The sequence below is a fragment of the Parasteatoda tepidariorum genome, chromosome 10 (assembly GCF_043381705.1).
Source record: "Parasteatoda tepidariorum isolate YZ-2023 chromosome 10, CAS_Ptep_4.0, whole genome shotgun sequence".
NCBI classification, from domain to species: Eukaryota; Metazoa; Arthropoda; class Arachnida; order Araneae; family Theridiidae; genus Parasteatoda; species Parasteatoda tepidariorum.
Genome location: NC_092213.1, coordinates 17477840 through 17502048, shown reverse-complemented (window position 1 = coordinate 17502048; position 24209 = coordinate 17477840). Strand labels below are relative to the sequence as shown.

The following is a 24209-nucleotide window of genomic DNA, read 5'->3' as shown; positions in this document are numbered from 1 at the left end:
ATTGAATCGAATTGGATAATCATTAAATAATGCCTTTAAGTGTAAAAGCTTTTGTTCATATAATTAGAATAGAGTGAATTAAAACTAGCATTCAGGTTTTTTTCAATTTACAAGCTTAAACTAATTTAAATGAGAATCTGCTTGTAAAGTATTGTGTATTTTACGCCATCTACACTGTAAAAAAAATTCGGATCAACTTACGGGTACTCAGGTGCTTTTTACCATAAAGATTTGATGTTTTTACGGTAAATTTTCTTACCGTAAAAGCATCAAATCATTCTAATTAAATAAATATTACTGAAGAAAATACGATAATATTTACGATAACATTAACGATATACCGTAATTTGATCCGGAAGGTTTTGCTCTGAAGTAGTCGTAATCTAAAATTAATTAGCGAAATATGGTATAGTCAAAATTTTAAGCAATGCCAACGCATTTTAGAGAATGACTAATACCAAACCCACAGGTATTGTGTACAAAGACTCGATAAAGTTTGTAATATAATATGCAAGGTTATTCAAAGTGTTCAACGCAATTTCATTATAAATCGAAGGGATATTCATTAATTTATACCTTTAAATGTGAAAGCTTTAATCAATGTTCTTTATAATAGAGTGAATTAAAATCACCATTCTGTTTCTTTTCAGCTTGCAAGTTTATATTAATATGAATGAGAATCCTCTTGTAACGTCAAAGTACCTAATCTACACTGCAAAAAATTACGAATCAAATTACGGACTGTCAAGATGACGGTATTTTTTACCATGAAATCAATTTTTACTGGAACATGTTATGGAACAAAAACTCTGATACACCGTAATTTTTACAATAATACTTATCGTAAAATCACTGAATCATTCTAATTAAATAAATATTACTGTAAAAAAGACGGTATAATATTTTACGGTAAAATGGATCTGATTAAAGTAACGATATAGCGTAAATTAATTCGGAATTTTTCACAGAATTCCGATTGTAATAATCATAGAATGTCTAAAATTAATCAGCGATATATGGTATGTTTAAAATTTTAAGCATTGCCGGCTCATTTTGCAGAATGACTAATACAAAACCCATAGATATTGCGTATAATGACTTTTAAGTATGTAATATAACGTGCAGGGTTATTCAAATTGCTTAACCCAATTATATTAATCTGTATTTCACGAAATTTAAATCATATATGAATCATATTATTAATAAACCATGTTAATGAAACATAACTATGAAACATATTAATGAAACATATTCATTAATATATAAATGAAAAATATTATTGAGTGCAGTGGGGTTGAGTTGTATTCTTAAAAAGTTGAAACAAGATCATCAGAAACACCTTCAATTCTCATATGACAAATCATATTTAACATTTTCAATCCCGTCTTCTTCACCAATAATTTGAAAGAATTTGTTTTGATATTTCTTGGCTATTAATTTGCGATACGTTTAAATTTTATTATTATTTTATTAAACTTAAGTCGCTAACAAAGAAAACGAAATTAAACACATGAAAACCTATTTGACTGACGGAAGAAATAAGAAAAGTTCAAAAGCAATTCTTAGAAAAAAAATTTAAGTTTTATCAGGTAATGAAACTAGTTTCAGTGCTTTTAATCTAAACTTTCTTATTAGAAATTTTCTAGATTACTTTTCTTTGTTTTGTATTTCTCACTAAAATATAGGTTCGCGGCATTTATTCTTTAGAAAACTTATGTTTTTGTTTTTTAAAAAGGAAAGCAAAAACTTATTTCTATTATTCAATTACTCTCATAAATTACTTATGCAATTTACTTTTATTATAAATGAAGTCAATATATAAGAGCTTGACATTCTGTGATAGAGAATTGAAGGCAATCACAAAAGTTAAACAGCAATGTTTCAAAAATGATAAAAGTTTCAAAATAAAAAGAAAGTATGGTTGAGGTCAATAAACTTTTGACCATGGGACTTAATATTAAGCACTTGGTTAGTTAAAAAAAGTAAATTTATCGAAAATGTTAAGTAGATTTAAATAGGCATAATTCTAAATTTCATATAGTATTCAAAATGATGTTGAAACCAAAAATATCTAATCTGAATGAAATCGAATTAACGTCATTCAAAATAATAAAAGTTGGCAGGAAAGTATTTGAAAAGTATTTTTCTGCGAATAATTGGAATTTATTTTCCTATTTAATCGTAAATAAACTCAATTATAATTTAAAGTAAATAAAAACGTTTTAAAAGTTAGATATCCAGAAAAATCTAAGATGTTATGATTGCTAAAATGTTTCATGATATTTCAAACTTAACAGTTTATATTATAATTCATTGACCCATTGATTCAAAAACCAAATTATGTGTTTAATTTCTTTCTGTACATGTAAAATGTCAAAAGTTTTCTTTTTAGTCAGATAAGTTAAACATTAGATAAAGTTAAACATTTAGTCAGATAAGTCAAACATTTAAAATTTGTTTTGAAAGTAACTATTTAAAGCCTTTGAATTTTCTAATTCCTTTTATTCATTTATTTATAGTTGATTTATATATTTTTCCTTTTAACGGCAGGCACCTTCCTCTGAAGCCCTCTTCATTTGCCTTGGAAGATGGCGGAAATGTTACTTTTTAACGTTACTCGGAGGGCACCTGTGAATCATAGTCACGGAGGCGAGTAACATTACTCACGACACATTGCCACATATACCCGTTCATAGGGTGGACTACATTCACATATTCATAACAGAGGACTACACAGAGGGAAACTTCCATGATCCGGGATCGAACCCTCGACCATTAGTTTCGAGTTAGGCACTCCAACTGCTCGACCATCTGACCAGCTTGCTTGTACAAAAAGGGAAATATTTTTGTCAAAGCAATTTTATTTGAAGTATTTCTTAGAAATTTGAAAGTGTCTGCGACGCAAATTGCAATTTATCCTAAATTCACACAGCAAAAATTACTTGAACACTTTAAATAGCTTGTGCTTATATTTTTTGCATACAGACAACCACGTTATGGAGCTTAAGGATTTTAAACCATACTTATTTGTTTGTTTTTTTATAAGATGTTTCAGAAACGTAATTAAACTATTTCAAATCATAGTTTTAGGAAAAAAAGAGTTATTGTCTAAACCAAGTTCTAAAAAAGCATTCTAGCTCTACTGTCCTTAATTTAGTGTAGCATGATGTTCGTAATTGAGAATTAGCAAACAAAAGCTAAAAAGGTTTTGTTTTTCACTTTACAATTAAAATTTAAAAATTGTTTTTTTTTTCTGTAAATGCATGCTTAACAAACTAGTATAACCAATAAACTTATGTTAAGATAGGAGTTTAATTATATAGATAGGCTTCAAACAAATTTAGCCTGTTAAAATTTTAAGCATAATTTTTAAGAAATAAAAGCATTTTCAATTGAGTACTGAATTGAAATTTTGTTTTTATTTGAACATAGTTTAATTAGTTTCATCTTTTCTGTTGACTGTTAAAAGATTTTTTAAAACTAACTGTATAAACTGTAATTTAAAATTTTTCTTTAAACTTAACTATGCATTTAGTTAGTTACAATTTATTTTTTTATTTATAAGAAATAAGATTTCACTACTTGTGTAAATACTTTATAATGTTAGAAACTTAAATTTCGAAGCGATTTTTTCAAAGGAGACGATAGCATATTAGAACAGAATATAACTAACTAAATAGATAATTATTTTTAAAACCAAGCAAAATATTTTTCAGTAATTATGCTTTGAAATCGTGGTAATTAATTAATTAATTATGGTATTCAAATTATTTAAATTTTAAATTACACTCTTAATTTAAAAACCAAATTATGTGTTTAATTTCTTTCTGCACATGCAAAGTACCAAAAGTTTTCTTTTTCCTAACCAAACTATAATTTATTTCGTTATACTAATGATGTGCTAATGATTTAAATAGCTTGCAAAACCTTTATAATCTTCATATAAAAATAAAATCTTTCGAAAAATATTTTTTTTGAAAGATTTGTTTAAATTAAAGAGAACCTTCTGGATAGGATATAATTTCTAAACAAATAAACTAATAATTCGAAATAGAGTTCATCCAAATCCAAATTCAATCCAAATTCGTGTCACTAAACGTGTAATTTGCAGTTGAAAATTCAATTATATTTTGAATTTAATGAAATTCATGTATTCAAGTTTGTTTCTTTTTAGTTTATTTAAACTTTTTAAGTTTTTAATAGCTAAATTATACATTTTTATTAAATTAATTAAATTAAGTAATTAATAAAACTATTAATAATTAATACTTATTAGACTAATTCAATTAATCAATTATGCTAATTAATTTAGTTACTAATTATTTAAATTTGAAATTACGGTTTTTATTTAAACTAAATTATGTGTTCAATTTCTTTCCGCATATAACTTTTAAGCAAATAAAATAATAATTTACAATTGAGTGCTTCATTCAATCCAAATATGTGTCACTAAATGTATGTGTAATTTGCAATTTAAAATTCAATTATATTTTGAATTTTATGAAATTCATGTGTTCCAGTTTATTTCTTTTTAGCTTATTTAAAATCTCAAAGTTTTTTCATTGCTAAATTATACGCTTCGTTCCGTATAAATATTTCTTATTTACTAGAATTTAAAGAATACATAAATAATTTAAGGACGTTAGAAATCCAGTTTTCCAAATATTTCTTCAAAAGGCACAATGACGTGCTGCAAAGCTCTTTATTCTTCAACATGCAGCTATGGGCATCGACTTTATGGCACGTCAGAAACTCTTGTTTTGAAAGGCGACGTGAGAATTTTAACGTCAATTCCAGAAAGCAGCCGTTAACATTTCCAGCAGAGTTTGTATATTCGAACTGAAAGTATTGTTTGGAAGCTGTAACTCAAAAGAACTTGCTTATCTATCTGAAAACTTAATTAATGCATTTATATATATATATATANCTCATGAGATAAATATTATTAAAATAGTCTAAATAGGATATAGGATAGAATAAACTGAGTTTTTTCTGGAGAATTTCGTAATTTTTTTTCTGGTTGAAACCATCTATTTTAAATATTTTTACGAAATCGTAAATATGACAGAGAAAATTAATTTAATGAATAGTGTGTAAAATAAAGAGAAATATGATTTAGAGAATGATTTTCCTATATTCAAATGTTTATAAAACGCATTCTTTATTATTTAAAGTAAATGCACTTAAAAACATGTAAGTTAATAGACTCATAAAATAATAATATAAGTTACGAAATCAAAAACAACAAATTTCGTTCCTAGCAAAAGCAACTATTTTATTTTCTAAATATTATATATTTGTCTATCTAAATCTTTAAATATGGGATGAAGTCAGTGGCAATATATGAGATTTAGTACCAATAGTTTAGTCAAAAGATTGATATAGTCGATAAAATTCCGTTAATTTGTAAAAAGACGAACGGACATATTTCCAGTAATCTAGAATAAAAATAATTCAGGATTAAAATTATGATAATTATGATCTGGTACATCATCCGTTAAATTCATTTTACCGTAATTTTACCGTAACTATACAGTAAAAATTTATAGTATATCAGATTTGTTTGTCCCGTAACATGTCCTGGCAATAATGGATTTAACGGTGAAAAATGTTGGTACCCTTAGTGGCGGCACTTTTTACTATAATTTTATACGATTTTTTTACAAAGCAGCTATGAGACAAATATCAAATGCAGCACATAGATATCAACATAGCTTTCTTAAGTGACTAATCTCAGAAAAAAAAGATAATAATACTTTACCAAAGAGATCGATCTGATAGATATGGTTTAAATTGTAAGGTACAGTTTAGTCGTAAATTCTTATAAATTGTAAAATGCATTACTTTTTAATTGTGAAACACAGTCATCTTGAGCTACGCAATTTAAAAAAAAGAATAATATATTAAATTTGGTTGAAATTGTTTAAAAAATTTCTGAGTTTTAAAATCTCAAAAGGGAGATACATTTCGTTATTTATTTATAATTTTTATTTTCTCGCAATTATGTAACTAAATCGTTTATATTTTCGATTTTGATATTTAAAATTATTTAGTTGACAATGATGTAAGGGCCTTAGAGTCTAAAGAGTCTTAAAACTTACTAAATTACATGACACAGAATAAACTATTACAATAAAAAAAGCAAATTAAATTTTCTTGATTGAATAACATAAATAAATTTAAATCACTTATTTGAGTAGTACAAGACAATGTTTTGAATGAGTGAATGGAAAATAGTATAATAATAAAAGAGAATTACAATTACTTGCCTGATTAACATAAATAAATTTGAATTACTAATTTAAATAGTGCACGTTTGATCATTTAGTGTTAGTGAATAGTGTTTTGAATGGAAGTCAGTATAATAATAAAAGCGAAATGAAACTGCTCGTCTGATTTACATAAATTAATTAAAATCACTAATTTAAAAAGTATAAGACAATGTTTTGAATAAATGTCTTGAAATCAAATGAAACCCATATTCACAGTAGAAGTTTACTTAACAAAAATGTGATATGCCGTAATTTTTTAGGTAATAATTACTGTTTCACTAAAATTAAATAAATATTGTGAATAAAAATAAGGTAAAATGGAAATGGTAAAATGCTGTCATTGCTTTTTGCAGTTATTTCTACCGATTTTCTTTTTACAGCCTAAGTGAGTTAGAATTACTTATTCAAATCACTTAAGTCACTTCACTTTGAGTCACTTATTACTTATTCAAATCATTTATTCAAATCATTTAAGTCAAATCATTTAAATCACTGATTTGAAATAAAAATTTAAATAGTCTCTGCCTAACTTCATTATAAAAAGTATTTACTGATTCTTTTAAGCTCTGAAAAATAAATCATTTGTATTTTTGACTTGTTATAACTTGTATCAGTCCTGTAACTTTTTTTAAATGTTTTTTCATTGAAACTTTTGTTTATTTTTAAATATCATAAAATTTTTTTTTTATTTTTTTCCTTCTCTTTTTAACAAAGTATCAAGAAAAATATCTAAAAAGGATTTTTCCTTTTCTTAGTATTAGAGCCATATACTTAGTTTTTAAATGATGTAAAAAGAAGTGGATTTTTTTTTTTTGAAAATGAAGGAAAAATTATCTGTTAGGAAAAAAAAAGAACTTGTTACTTTCGCTTTGAAATAAATTGCTTTTTTTGCGATGATTCTTTTGAAGGTGATTCTTTTAAATTAAACTATTTCTGTCACTTTACTTCCTTAGTTTGAAATGTGACGCAAATTAGTTTTCCATTTCATCAGTAATAAAAGGTTGACATCGACAACTTTATCTTTTACAATCATAGTGTATGACTACATTTTTAAAAGAATTTTTTCTTTATAGATTAAAAGAAACAGATTAAATATAAGAATATCAAGTTTAAAGAAATAGACAAATACTTGTTCGATATTAAAGAAATAGTGATATATTTTTCAAATTAAAGGCAGAGGGGTTGCCCATAAGTGACATCATACTTTTTTTTTCAATACTTTTAACCAGCTTTCTCACGTTATCATAAAGTATCACACTTCCCCATTCCTTTTATCCCCTTGTCACATGTCACTCTATGTAATAAAAACATATGATAGTAGTTTAGTTACAAAACACATGGTATAGATCACATTTAAATTTTTTTATTTAAACTTTAATACTAGAATGACCATCGCTGTTATTTTGACCTTTAATCAACTTTGAGCTGCGCTAAGTCAGAAAATAATTATGCCAGCTTACTTGAATTTCGTGACTTTTTCTATCGTTTTGAGACTTTCAAAAGCAGTAAAGTTAAATTTTATTAGAATATTAAATGAGTGCATAAAATTACGATTTAACTGGATCATCCATTTGTGGTTAATATGACCGCTGTAGATATTTGAGTGCATTAATTAGATTTATCACACAGTTTTTTCTCTATTCCTTTATTTTATCTTTATTTCATTTAGTAACACTCATGATTGACACTTGTCATTTTTTTCGAAAAGGAAATACCTTTCATGTGTCTTCTGCTATCCAATAACTCTTAAACTTCCTTATTTTTCTTCTAATATGAATCAGATTAGATAAATGAGTCTGTTCACCCTCATGATCCCCAGCTTTATGCCAGGTTTGTTTAAAAGGTCCTTACATGAATCAGATTAGATCCATTAATCTGTTCACCCTCATGACTTTATGTTAGGTTTCTTTAAAAGGTCCTTACATGAATCAGATTAGATCAATGAGTCTGTTCGCCTTCATGATCCCCAGCTTTAAGTTAGGTTTGTTTAAAAGACTCTAACGTGAACAAAAAATTTTCGGTATTTAGAGATGACATCACAGTAGTTACACAATAGTTTCCAAACATTTATATTTATTGCGCAGTGTATAAGACCGAAAATTATTTAATTATATATTCTTCTAATAAATAAACTTTATTTGCATAGTATTTTGAAAAAAAGTATTCAAACCTGACTTTTTGAAGTACATAATAATATTAATAAGAATACTTTCTAAATGTAACCAAAAATTTGGGATGCAAATAAAAAAATATTTACTTTGAAATTATTCAGGCTGTATATTTCCCATTCAGCCTGTTTCCCATACAGTCAACTCCCATATTTATCTTAAAATGTTTTTTTTCTTAAACTCTATCATGAGTTGATATCACTGAAAGTTAAAGTCATTTAAATATTCATTAAAAAAAGTCGTTATTATTTGTTACGGATTTTGTATTAAAATTCGTATCGTGACATTGCCAGATGTGAGTTCATAGTAAGTAATGAAAATAAATGCGGATTAATTAGTTTCTGATTACTGAAATATTTATCCTAGTGCTTCATTTTCAGTTATATGTTTTTTTCTCTCCAAAAACATGTTACATCGAGAACAGAAATATTGATGCATAGTCAAATTGAAACTCCTGTTTTTAATGAAAGAATGAACTTTCACAGAAACTCAGAGTCTAATTACCGTCTTTTCACTTCAAAGAAAACTGTGAGTCTTAACTTTACTTAATTAATTTGCATTATTTGTATTTAATCTTAGTTAATCAGTATTGATACTTAAATTTCTAATACATTTGCAGATAAAAGTTTTCAAACTTTTGCATGACAATAATCTTATGATATGTTGTATTATACTTTTTCTACTTTTTAAATCAAAATATATATAATGTTTTATACAGAATTCCAAAATGAAATGAAATATTAGTTTCGTAAGGAAGAAAATTAAAAATGTTCAAGTCTATTTCTATTTAAGCAAACACACATATTTAAAAAAGTGTCTTATTACTATTTAAGTCAGAAAGCTATGTATAATTTTGAAAAACAAGTACGAAATTACTTTTTGAATTATTAAATAAATCATATACCTTGAGAAAGTTTTGCAAAGTTATTTTAACTTTTGTAACGTATTTCAAAAAATTCAAATTCTGAATATCTTAAGGAAATAAAATTCATTTAAATTTATGAATACACGTACTAACTTTGCGAAAATAAAACAACTTTTATGCATTCATGTTCGAAACTTATATATAGTTAATTTTTCTGTGAATCTTTTGAGAAAAGCATTAGTCATTAGATCATGTAAAATGAATTTTAAAATAGTTTTAAGCTTCAGAAAATTTTTTTTGATGGTAATGTAACATTAGATTATGATATATGTGCATTAGAATATTAATGGATAACTGTATTTTAAGTATTTTTGCTATGCAACTCGATGCTGGTTTATGTATAAACAGTAGTTTATGCTTTATTCTACGAACATCGAAATGAAACTTTTTTCATAATTCCTTTTTGCTATCCAAGTCATAATACATGATTTTTATGTATGCTTTATTGCACAAACATCAAACTTTTTCATAATCCTTTTAATTAATTTGCATTATAAATGGATAGTCGAAAACAAAACGCAAAACTGTTCAAGGGAGTCAAAGGTTATGTTCTTATATAAGGCAAAAACACACAAAGAGCGATGAAATTAGGTTATAAAAGCAAATTTAATGGCATGTGATTATGATAAGTGTTCAAAAAAGTGGCCGGCAGTGGCTATTCACGCAGCACAACGGCAAAGATAATATTCGCGAACATTCTGAAACACACCAGGCATATAGCGAACTTCCCCTGCAGCGGTCGAAAGCTTGGCGAAAAGTTCTTCTGCAGATTCATTGGGAATCTCATACAAAAGAGCCTCCAGCTGTCCCTACAAAAAGAAATCCAGACATGAAAGATCTGGTGCGCACGGTGGCCAAGCTATAGCACTACCTAGCCCAATCCATTGGTTTGGTACAAATTAGAATTACATAATAATTGGCAAACTATTCGGAATCAAAACGATGTTATTCGTCATGTTTTACTCGTCAAAGATAAAGCAAATAATGAAGATTTTGATCAAAAAAGGTTTTAGAAAATGAAAAATGCAAAATCTTTGCATGCTTTAATATGTAAGAACTTAAAAATTAATACATTTCAATAATGGAGCACTTTTATAAATTTCGATGTGATACATGCTTTAAAGGCAATACTTTAAAAGAAAAGATAAATTTAAAAATAAATACTATAGGATTAAACCTTTTTACGTAATTAATTAAAAATAAGCAACGAAGCAAAACGAAACATTGGTTTGGAAAGGTTACGCCCAGATAGTTTCTCACCTCTCGTACGTAATGAGCTGGTGCTCCATCCTGTTCGAACCACATTACCCACCATATGTGTCGAGGAGCGTCGTTCAACATGTCTGGCAGCACCTGCTGCAGAAACTTGAGGTATTTTTTCCCGTCAAGGCGTTCTGGCAGAAGAAAAGGTCCGAGTGAATGGCCGTCGATTATTCCTGCCCAAACATTGATAAAAAAAATGTCGCTGATGTGAATGTGGATAAGTGGCATGTGGATTTACTTCTGCCCATACATACTGATTGTGCGTGTTAAATGCACCATCTCGCGTGAAGGTAACTTCATCCGTGATAAGAACAGTTGCAAAAAAATCAGGATTTACAGCGTTCTTCTGCAGAAACCAGTGGACAAATTGCACACGACTAGGATAATTCCTTTGAGTCAGTCCCTGGACTCGTTGAACATGATAAGGGTCCAAGCGTTCATCCTTCGCTATTTGCCATGTTGTGGATTGCGATACCTGTAATTGTACCTCTTGTGTATTGCCTCCGCTCGTGTTTTTGTACTTGACTGATCAGCCAACATATACAAAATAGCTTCCTCCACCATTCCGTCTGTCCTTGCACGATCTGCAACCAACCAGGCTGAAAGAAAAGATCCCATCTCCCACAACTGTCGGTGCAAGCGCTGAAATGTTTTTCTGTTAGGCAACCACCTGTTTGGAAATCCTTCTCCGAGCAATCGTTGAGCCTCTAAGCTATTTCCATTTGCAGCTCCATAAACAAAATGCATATCGACTTTTTCCTTATTAGAGAAGGGCAACATCTTCAGATGCGTTACTACCGCGATTGACATTGTATTCTTGAATCAGCAGCTTTTTTCTAAGAATCGGGACGAAAATTTGCATACCAGTTCTTCTTCATCCCATAACATGCAAATTATAACTCGCAGCAGGAATGGAGCTTTCACGTTTGCATGAAACAACATTCCAAATGCCCCAGCACCTTTGTGCTTTGATTTCGACCATGCATTCTTTGATAAAAATTGTTTGCTTGGGTGTGTACAATAACTTCCTAAAATTTAGCCCATCTTTCTTTAATCACCCTGAATGTATGCGTGTATGTGTCTGCTTCAGTTAATACCTCACTACACTGACTCAAAATCAAACTTTCTCATAATTCTTTTTCTCATTCTAGCCATAATTTTCGTTTTATTATTATTAATATTCTCCAGTTAGTAAAATCAAAACAAAACATTTTAATGTTGCCAAACTTTCAAACTTCATTTTTTATAATTTCAAATTTTCAAAGATATTAAAGTTTCAAAAGTTATCCTAAACTTTATAGAACTAAGCCTTTTTTTCAATATGATATTATGCGTTACTTCATATTTCTGACATTTTACATTATCATGACAGTCACAAAATGCCTTTTTCTTTCTAATATGGTACTGCATTGCTCCATATTTGTGGTATTTTATATAATCATGAAATTCTCAAAAATAAATAATTTTTTACAAAACGTTATGTTGCAAAATTCCATATTTCAGGCATTTTACACAATCATGACATTCTCAAAAATGGGCCTATTTTTCTAATATGATATTGTTGTACTCCATATTTTGGGCATTTTACATATTTCGGAATTAAAAAAAATCTTAATTGATATTCGTAATGGATATTCATGACATTTACTTTTTAATGGAAATGCATTATACTATCTTCTGATTAAAGAATCCTATACAAAAATTATACCTCTCTACTTCTTTTTTCATTTATCAGTTCTTACAGTTTTTTTTTATTTCGCATAAAAGGCAATGAAAATGTTTTAAGAAAATAATTGTATTTTTCTTATGTTTCTATGGCAATAAAAAAGATAAATTAAATTGAAAAAAATATGCTAAATGAATTCGATGCACTTTACTCAAAAGTGTTGAAATAAGTACTGATAACTCAACTATAACTACACAAATATTTCTATATATTGTTTTATTTTTTCAAGTTATGTAAAACCCAACATAAATAATGTAAATATTGTTTAAAAAGAAATAGAGCAGTAACAAACGAACTAAACTATTTCAATAAATGATTTGAAAACAAAATTGCGCATCATTTAATAATGCGAGGCTTAGAAAATACCAATTTATCTTGTTTATTGGAACGAAAATAAAGTTAATTTTATAAAGGTAACTAGTTTGCAAATTTTGTTTTATGCATAGTTAGAATAAAAAGCATAAAAATGCGTACTTTAGTATTTTTATGTTTTTATGCTGGCAGAGAACGGAAAAATGTTCAAAATTAAGTAAACAAAATTTACTATAATCTGGTGTACTGATTCATAAATAAGGAATAAAAACAAAACACAAAAGGGACTAAAAATATAAAATTTCTTCCCCTTGGGTCTTGAAATATGATAAGAAACTTATGAAATATTGATACTTATTTCTTTTTAATGCATTTTTTTAGAAAAAGCTTGCATTTTATTGATACAATTCAACGTTAAAGCAATAACATAACTCAACTAAACTGTAAAATAATGATTTTATTTGTGTTTTTTTTCCTTCTTTGAAATGGGATTTCGAAAATATGAAATGTTTTAAATGCAGGATGGTTGAGTTCTTTTCCTGCGGTGAAATTATCTTTCTTTTCCTTTCTTTTTTTTTACTAAACCAAACTATTTTTCAGAAAGATTAAGGAAATAAAGGACAAAAAACATAAATTCTCTACTTATTTTTTTTATCTAACTACATTTTTAATGATATTTATTAAAAAAGAGAAGAAATTTAAAAATCTAAATTTGTTTTTTAAAATTCTCTAAAAAGTATTTGATCTTTAGTTTCCTAAATAAATAAATAAATAAATAAATGAAATTTAAAATTAAAAATACACTTAAATACATAAAAAAATACTCTGTGCTTAAAAAAAAAGATTTTTATACATGAATATAAAATATTAAAATGAAATAAAACCTATCTTAATTAATCTCTAACGATAAAAAAAATTATATTTAGAAAAATAACTTGAAATTAAAAGCTTATTTTTCGTGTACATTTATGCATTACATTAAAGAACTACCTAAACTTCTGCTATAAACCATGCGTTTACCAAATTAAAGTGTTTCTTAAATATTCCAAGAGAAATTTAAATTCTTTATAAGTAGTTCAACGAGACCAAATTGCACAATTGCAAAAGAACTTTACATGAACATATACTCATTACAGCTGCCTTTGTTCGCAGATCATAAATTAACAATAATCTGCATCAAATTTGTTATATAATTATTCTAATAAAATACAAAAATAAAACAATTTAAAAAATCACAAATAAAAATGCAAAAAAAAATATTCGTGTTCATTAATATTGATATTAATAATGATAAAATATAAATGTTAATATTAAAGAGCATTGATAAGTAATTGATATTAATGTACATTAAGGAAAAACATTGATATTGACATTGCTGAAATATTAATGAAACATTAATAGGGCTATAATGAAACATTTAGATTAACATAATTCAAATTTTAATGAAAAGTTAATGTAGCATTAATGAAATATTAACGTTAACATTAATGAAAAATTAATGAAACATTAATGTAACATTACAGAAACATTAACGTTAACATTAATGATAATATTAATGCTCAATCTGTTCTACTCAGTTTGCTAGGAAATGGTATCAAGAATAATAATAAGAGGAACCTCATGACTTAACTTTTTCATATGTAACTTTATAAAGGGATTTTGTTGAATAATCAAAATTAAAGAGAGAAAAAACTGTGAAAATTTACTTTCAACATAATTTAGTCAAAATTACAAATTTGGAGTATAATACTAAATATATCTTTTCTCTATTCAAATTATTCGGAAAGAAATAGTTTCATTAAATTTAAAATTGTTAGCAAAATTAATATTTAAATTCATTTAAACTTTTTTCACAAAGAGATAATTAAAAATTAACAAAAACAAAGTTTATGTTTATTTATAAAAAAATGATCAAAATCGGAATGAAAGTTTCCTGAGTAGCCACATCAGAACAGGTCAGCTTTTTTTTTTTAAAAAAAAAAACTCTTTGATCATGGATTTTTCAAAAGTACTCCGACAGCAATAACGTGTGCAAGATATCAGAATTTTAATATCACCATATATGACTCGGAAATATCGATATTTTTCCAATTTTACTTTTTAACATTGGTCAATATTTCCATTACCCAGAGATAAATTACTAGCCCTCCCAATAAATTTCCATTGAAACATGTTAAACTTACTATTGATCAAACTAACACGGTGTTATAGCATTCGATATTTATCAGGGTCGATAATGATTGCGATGTTATCTAGTTGACAATCATCGCATATTTGATATTTATCGTAAGTTGACAATCATGTTCGATATTTATCGCAAGATGGTCATAATGCATCCTATCCGAGATAATGCGTTTGAGGATAGTCTTTAATATAGTATTTATTACATAAATTGTGTGCTGCCTGGTCACAAATGTTTGGACACTCATTCAAATGGAGAAACTCATTCAAAAGGTGTGAAGGTCTAGAACTAGGGGATTTAGGCCAAATGTATTGGCCTTAATTCATACAATTGGAAAAATGAACTCTGTGCGTGGGCTTACTGGACAATTTCACTCTCCCGCACTCCATGGTAATATTTCGTGGAATTCACATTTCTCTTCCAGCAAAATAGCTGTCCCAATCATTCATCCATCGAGGCTTCTGCAGCCATTGTTTGAAGCAATGGTTCTATTTTATTTTACAACAGGCCTTGAACAGTTTTTAATTTCATTGCCTAACTCCGTGGTTTATAACTTTGACACCAATCTAGAAGACAAGGGAACTGCTGGATCAAGTATTGGAACAAACTGGCCTACATAATTGACGTTTCGATGGAACTAACCCGCATTTGCGTTATTCATATCCCACGATTAGAAAGATGGCAATGGAGTTATAACCCATAAGCCATCTATCACTGAGGATATTTTATACGAACTGGGAAAGGTGAACTGGAGGAAGAATTCGCATGGAACAGACATCGCTGAGATTCGAATTTGTCTCCCCTAATGGAGAGACGGAAGTCTATTCCCAAAGTCAGCGTGATTTGACGTAATTATTATATATTATGTTATAACTAGTGTTGAAAAGTATAGAACCCAATTTTGAGTTTACGGCTATCAATGTTCAACTCCGTAGCCTTGAAATTTTAAACCCAACCTAGGAGACGAGGGATCCCCAGGTTCAAGTTGTAGTACAAACTACCCCACGTGGTGGACTTTCTTATGGAACTAATCCGACAACATAATGAACCTAGTCTGGCTACATAAGAAGGAAAACCTCGAGAATTGTCCATAGTTATTCCAACCTCAAGGGTATTCAAAACCATGATTCTAACCCATTGAGGATATTTTACGCGAGAAGTGAGGTTTGCTGGCGTAAAGGTTGTTCAAAAGCTGTTTGAGGGTTTTACATTCTGTTGACCACCCAACAGGCTCTTACACCCTAGAGTCAAAGTGCAAGAAAACTGATGTAGGTATTGGTGACGGAGCTTGCCTTTTACGAACTACAGCATATATATTATACTTTACTCAAGTTATTACTCGAGAGGTGCGTTAGGAAGTAGTGCAGCACATAACAAAGTGTTGGGATGGGTTTTCTACCTTATTTCATGGCAGAGATGGAAGAAATTTTAATACTTGTGCTGCCTACCTTGATGAAATATCTCGAACTCACACTCATGGTGGTTGTTGGGATTCAAAAGATGCTGGACTGATTTTGAATTATTACTAAAATTCAATACGAACTTTGACAATATCACGAGCATAGCTTTTAAGTAATTAAATTGAAATCAACGTACTTATGTTCTGTCGAAGCCGTGAGCAACATCTAAAAGAAGAGAGAATTTGCTTAATATAATGTTTAAAACTATTTAAAGTGCTAGATAGAAGAAGGAGTTAAAAAATTACATATTTAAGTTAAGTTGAGATGTGCATGTGACTGGTTACCACTAAAGTTTATATGTTGCACATGATAGTTTTGAAAAGTGACCAAACTGGTCACCAAAGACGGCTATTGTGTGATAAAGTTTGATAATTTTACTATGATACTTAAGCGCATGGTATGTAATTTAATTCTTCGGTTAAATTTACTATTAATTTTTGTAATTTTTACTTAGTGTGTAGTAATAAGGACTATAATTTTAAGAACCCGAAATTTCCTGTAAGCAGCTGCAATATGTACACCGTTACAAAATATTAGGAAATGAAGAGTTTTAATATATATATATATATATATANCGTCATGAAGAAAGACTCCTTTCAAGAAGCTGATAGCGTTCTTAAATAATAAATTAAAATTTATAATCTTAATTTTTTTAAGAAAGTAACTTTCATTTTAAGTAAAAGGAAAAGGGAAGTGCGATAATCCTAATTTATTACATTTTCTTCCACTTTTATGCTTCCACTTTTACATAAAGCTCCCCCTCTTTTCATTGTTCTTTTTGATCATTAGTTAAACTGAAGTTACATTTTTTCAAAGGTTTTTGACTCGTGTGACAAAAGATTTTCCCTAAGAAGCTGAGCATTTCCCTTCTTTTCGTCTCTTAGGGAACTTTTAAAAACCCAAATGCGTTTTATCTGTGTTGTTCATAACAAATATAAAAAGTTATCCTTAGAACTGTTTGAATTGTTCAATCGAATATAAGAAGAATGAAGAAGAAAATATGGGAGAACAGAGCTGCATATTAGTGTTTATGCTTGAACATTTTTATTTTGTCCCAAAAGATATATCTTTATGACGTAAAATGCTTTTATCTAATTTGACGAAATAAGAGAGGTTTTTTTTTCAAAGTTCCATAAAATATAAATTTATAACAATAGTAATGACATTTTAAAAAGTATTGTTTTGATCGACAATTTATTTTTATTTAAAGAGTTGAAACACAATGAATTGGTATCTTAAAGTAGAATATCATTATGCAGGCTTGTACATTTCACAAAACTTTTGAAAATTATGAAACTGATATACTTTTATAACACAAATAAAATAATAAGAATTGAAATGAAAATGTAAGCTTTTTTAAAAGAATTGTTTTCTAAAATCAATTTTGATTTTTCTGAAATAAAAGACGCAATTATAAATGAACGAAAAACGAAATGAATAGTCGAAAATTAATTTTTTCGTAATTTAATAATTTAATGATTTTTAAATTACAAATCACTTTAAAAATAAAAAAATAAAATTCAGTTTTAAAAATTAGGAATTATTTTTTAGTTAAAAGGATTTTAACGTTCATTAAAACATTGAAAAAAATTTAGTTATATAAAAAATAAGAAATTTCGGAAATAATAATCTAAGTAAAAATTTAGTATATATTACGACATTTTATAAGACTGCATGTTAAATATTTATTGTATGCTAAATATAATTTGCATCCCCAGCAGAAAATTTCTGAGCCAGTCATTAATTAAGAAAAATGTGTGTAATTGTTATGGTCGTGAACCTCGTGAATTTAGTAAAAGGGTCAGATTATTTTTTAAATAACTGATATAAATATAAAAAAATTCAATAGTAAAAAATCATAGAAATTATAATAAATATGAAATACTGAATCGCAATTATAAAATATAAGAAATAAGTTCCGATGGTTCAGACTGTTAGGGCCCTGAACTGCCTATGTGGAAGACTAAGATTCGATCCCCAGTGATGGCTTAAGGTCCACACACTTTCAGATAGATGATCGACAGCTGACTGGGAAGTAAAGACGGCCTGTGCAAAACTAACTGCAGTGACATGCTGTAAAAAATTCTAGATCAACTTACGGTATGCAGCATTAGCACTTCAAGTGCACTATCCGTAGAATCCATTTTACAATAAAATCAGTTTTACCTCACATTCTATTTTTACAGTATAGTCTTGGGGGGGGGGGACCGGAAAGTTATGTCATTTCGGTGCATTTGATATTTGTTAACAATATTTTTTTTAATCAATATCATATTCACCCTCGTTAGCAGCAACCTCTCAATGCCGGATTGAAAATGAATCGAAAAAAGGAATTGAAGTTTAAGACTAACGAATTATTATTGCGCCGAAACGATTTCACTTTCCGTCCCCGTAGTATTTCCGGTACTAATATTATACCGTAATATTTACAGTAATATTTCATTATAATAATTCATTATCTTCACTGCAAAAATTAGGGCATATAAGGTGCGTTAGTCCGTAATATGTTCCAATAATAAAGGATTCTACCTGTAAAAAGTAACGGCATACTGACTGCAACACTTTTTACTTTATTTGAGCTGGAATTTTTCACCGTGCACTATCATGTCGTTGGTACAACGAACAGACACGGCTAATGTTATTTTTTATTTATTTTAATGAAGTATATGAACCTAGTCACACTTTCTTTATAATATTTTTGAAATTAGATTTGAGATTATCACCATAGCTTGTAAGCTAATGTATACTTTTATGCTAATTTTAAGCAAGAAAAGTCTTGCGAGTATGTGCTCTATATTTCATACATATTTTCTTTCACTTATTAGTTGAGTTCGGAAATTTCTGGCTGGTCTTATCTTGCCGAATGAGGACTATCCATTTCCCAGCTTTTAATCTCGGATAAACTGGAAGTTTATAAGTCAACTTTCGAACTTTATCCAATAGAATTTTATAAGTAATCGATCAGAAAAATTCCTCCTTCTAACTCTTATGAATTTTTCATATTCATATTTATGAGTTAAAAATAAGATCGTCTAATAGATGAATTATATAAGAATAACCACTTAATATTTTTAAACAGGATTCATTGTAAAAAGATTCATTAAAAAGGGGTTCAAGGAACATTGTAGATTAAGACAAAAAATTCATTTCCTACGTAATTTGGAATTTGAACTAATTTCTAAAATACAACTTTCAATGAATTATTATCATTTCAATTTATCTGAGGAATCTTTTTGTGGAAAAATATTTAATATCCTTGACCTAACTGTGAAACTTTGAGGACCCTGTGAAAATGGGTACTTAAATTTCTCGAAACTTTCTTCGTTTTTGGCAATCGTTTCCTAGAATATGCTTCAAGCAAAAATTTCGTCAATATGACGAAATAGATTATCATCACTTCTCCTATACCTATTGTATCTAACTTTTCAAATAATCACTTCATAGTGGACATCATATAGGTGGATCATTGTCGCCTAAACAACTCAAGGCTGATAGAACAGAGAAATATAATACGCCAATGCGTGAAGCAGGATTCTAACTCGGGATCTTGCTCGTATTCTTCCAACTCCTTGACCACCAAACAGCCCGGTCAGCTTGATTGTGACTTTATTTTCAATCGTCTGGTCTTCGTTCTAGTTTGGTCATCCAAATTAACAATCTCCCACGATGCTTTATGAAGAAGTTAGATGAATGAATGAGGAACATTTTTGCCATTGGAACATTTTGCCAAAATGAGGAACATTTTTGTCATGTACTTGAGAGTTCGCGTTTCGTCACAAACCACGTAATTTCGTGACGTAATGATTCTCAATTTTAATGGATTACAACTTTATGCATGCTGAATAGTCAATTGGGAAACCTTTATTTCTGAGAGTGGAATTCTACTTGAAATCAACTCTAAGTTCAACTATTCACTTCACCTCAGTCATGATAAAGTAATCAGTATCCTAAGCTATATTGAATAAAGTACTTCGAAATTTCTATTATATCAGAAATTAATGATCTCAATAGAACTTTATAAATTCTATAATGAATAAAGGTTTATTGTAACTAAATAATTTTGAACCATCACGTCTAAATTACTTGAACACAAATTTGGATTCATGCAGAGTAATAGCATGCTTTAATTTCCAATTGTTATATGAGAATGTAATTAATCAATCAAACAGTATATTTTATTCCATTTATAACATTAATTGTAAGACAGCAAACATAAGTATAACATTAATTCGAATTTAATTTTCTAAAGTGTAACAACGTACGGATTTATGAATTGACTCGATGAAATATATATCATACCAAGAACATATTAATCAGTTAAGTAATAAAATAGATAGTACTTTGACTACTAAACCTACACTGAGAAACAAAAAACGTATGGTCAAAACTACCAGAATATGGTAAAATTTATCCTGTTTCTGGCTCTATGAAAACACTAAACACCTCGGTAATTTTAACCGAAGCTCTTTAGATATGACTTTGTTAAATTTACGATAAAATATGGTTTCATAAAATGTGATAAAATTTAGTAATTTTCTAATGTACTTTAAATCAGTACAAGTTGTTGTTGTTGGCCATTAATGCACAGGGGATGCGTTTGTTCTTGTTATTCCAGTGGTGTCATCTATGGCCAAGAATTCGACTTCTGCCACACCCATACGTGACTCCCGTTTATTGGGTAGACCCATTCATACATCCATAAGATCATCTACATATCGTAATTGCATCCTGAAATAGCGAACTATCTACCTCCAATCCAGTACCTCCAGAGGTATAATTTGTTATGGGAACATGGAGGACCTTATGATTTAACACGTGCGCAAGTCACCAGTTTCTACATCGGGAGTCTTCGGCCGGCTGGGTTTGAACTTCCGTTCTCAGGAGCAAGAATGCAACACCCTAACAACCAAGCTATCCTGGCCAAGCTATCCGTGTCATAAAAGCAATTTATTCGAATAAATTTACTTTTCAGCTTTGTTTTATATTCTAAATGTGTGGTAATAAGAAGTACAATTTTGAAAACCAGAATTTCTGATAAACCGTTACCATACAAAAAGAAAAATAACCAAATAGTTCAAATTTCGTACATTTTGGTTTTATTAACCGGAATCATGGTCTATTACCAGAAATGTCCTTACCATATAGTACGATAATTTTACAATTTTTCTTCTTTGTAGAGTATGAAGTATAAGCTTACGTAAAGGCATCCACTTTGCTTATTTAAAAACGGGTTAAATAATGTACCAGAAATATTTTTGCATTGGAATTTTACATGAATTAAGTGCTTAGTATCCTGATTAATTTGTTTTGTATAAACTGCATTTTTATAAAATCTTAAACATAATTAAATAATTATAAGGCATATAGTGTTGAATTTTAATGATCATTTCTAAATATAGACTTCGGGCGGGTAATAATAACCTGATTATTAGATTTTACATAGAATAAAATATTCCTTAATTTGTGTCAACAGTAACTTTCTAAAAAATTATTCTGAAATTTTTTCATAGCTTAAAAAGAGTTACTTTTTATACATATATTTTTTCTATGGATAAATAATTGTTAATTCACTTGAATAATGTGTTCTACACAAAACAAATGTCAATTAACAAGATTATTATATTTTGTGTGAAATAAAGTGCTAATTAATAGTACAAAGTGTTGTACTTTTAGTACAGTATGACCCCTGAAGAGATCCTGTTACGGTGAAGCACAATTTAATAACGTGATAAATTTACAAACAAAACATGATAAATGTGATATTTCTTTCTCCTTGGGAACACCAAAAAATCCGGTAATTTTTGTCGAAGGACTGCGCTTTGGTAGTGATTCTCGTAAAATTAACAATAAAATATAGTTGCATAATAGGTGATAAAATTTGACGAATATGGTATAATCTGGAAATTTTAACGTTCTACCTCAGAGCATGGCATAAAATCATTTAAGCGGTTATATTCACGTTTCAGTTTTGTTTTCTTTACTAAATGTGGGGTAATAAGAACTATTTTGGAAACCAGAATTTCTGGTAAACCGTTAACATATTAACGATAAAGTTACGAAATAAATAGTTTTAATATTCGAAATTAATAATTTTAATATTCGAAATGAATAGTTTTAATATTCGAAATGAATAGTTTTAATATTTTATACTTAGGTTTTTTAAGCCTGAATAATGTTTTTTTCTATACCAGAAATGTCAGAGCTATACAGTACGATTATTCTACAAGAATGTTTTCTCTCTATATGATGTGATGAAACAGAGAAGAGTTGAAAGCCGACATATCATTGACTTTCAACAAGCAATCAAGCACACGTATTTATGCTCTGTGCACCTGTTTTTCTTAGAAACCATTTGTATAGATTTCTATAGTGTTTCTTATTCTTTGATTCTTTTTGTTTCCCAAAGAGTTTAATTTTCAGTCTTTATTTTTAAAAAATATTTTTAAAAAGATTATTAAAAATAATCTTCCCGGAACATCAGACATACAAAAAAACTACATTAAAAATAGAACGTCTCAGAAACATTTATGAGCAATTAGAAACATGAAAACAACCTATGATATAGTACTTATATATGATTTAGGAACAGTGTGCAGCTATTTGTAAATGTTCAATATGCATTATTACTAATTTGATATAATTTTCTTAATATTAAAAATATAACTAAATTTATGCATTAAAATATTTTCCATATAAAAAAATAGATCAAATAAGTACCTCATTTTTTTTCTCACAATTTCCGTGATTTGGAATTTTTTTCTGTTTTACTATATTTGGGATTAAAACATGGAAATTAAACTCACTATTCGAAGAATTAGTTGTTTGCTATGGAATCCATTAGTCACATGACAAGTAAGAGCGGAAATGACTTGGTCTGCTTTAGCCTTTCGTAGATCCTAAATAAATAGTGAAAAATCCACAGCATCCCTTTCCGATCTTGAGCTTCCCACGAACATGCGCAGAGAAGAAAACAAATCACTTTCTCTACTCGCACTTTGAAAGTCAAATAAGCTTTGCCGTTCTTGGATTCAACGTGAATTATTTCATGAACAAAATAGTGCGTTGGAAAATTGTCAAAATTGGTTTGTTAGAAACTATTGATACAATTCGAATTTTAAAAAATGATTTTCTTTTTACCTTAAAAATAATGTATTTATTTCCTTTTCTTTCTCTGTAGTTTCATTTATTCTCAGGCAGTGTATGAAAAAGTTTGTCATTTTTATTGCTTTATTGAAATAAATGGGGAAGCATGTTTTTATCAAATATTCGATAAACTTTGAAATTGTAAGCTATTTCAATTTTATTTAAAATATTTTTTTAATAATGTGTAGTTATAATTTGTTTTGTTAAATAATCACATGATCGATTTAAAAATTTACATTCTTGGCAAATATTTAACTACGTGCTGCATGTAATGCAAGTTTTGAAAGGTGCATTTTTCGCAAAATTTAAAATGAAATGTTATTATTTCTCTAGTTAATTTCATTATTTTACTATTCAAACTTTTATTATAAAAGTTTGACATTATAGAATATACAAAATACTCGAAATCATTATAATTTTTACATTATGTTTAAAGTAACAAAAATGTTTTAATAATGACAAAATGTTTAAAGCATTATAAAAACTGTCATTTTATGAATTTAAAAAATTATAATTTTATAAATATCACTAGCAATAATTGAAATCTCTTATTCATACAATATTAATCTTTAAGGTTATAATGGTATGCAATTATGTATCCAAGTGTTATTTTAAAACATAATTAGTTTGTTTCATGTAACAAAAGAGATATTAAACCCCAGCTTGACAGCGGCCTCTGACCCTCATGATTGCTCTTTTCTTATACTCTTATCTTTTTCCCATTACTCGTATCTTATTAAAATCAAAAATGGTGGCAA

The 24209-nt window shown here is 28.2% G+C and overlaps 1 protein-coding gene across 1 annotated transcript in view; it reads right to left on the bottom strand.

Moving 5' to 3' along the window:
• The window catches only part of LOC107451782 (probable G-protein coupled receptor AH9.1), a 90066-nt gene extending 66852 nt beyond the window's left edge, over positions 1-23214 (bottom strand). The window contains exon 1 of the mRNA XM_071186413.1: positions 23112-23214. The gene's annotated coding sequence lies outside the window, so the exon portion shown is untranslated. The remainder of the gene's footprint in view (positions 1-23111) is intronic.
• Between the last annotated feature and the right edge of the window lie 995 nt (positions 23215-24209).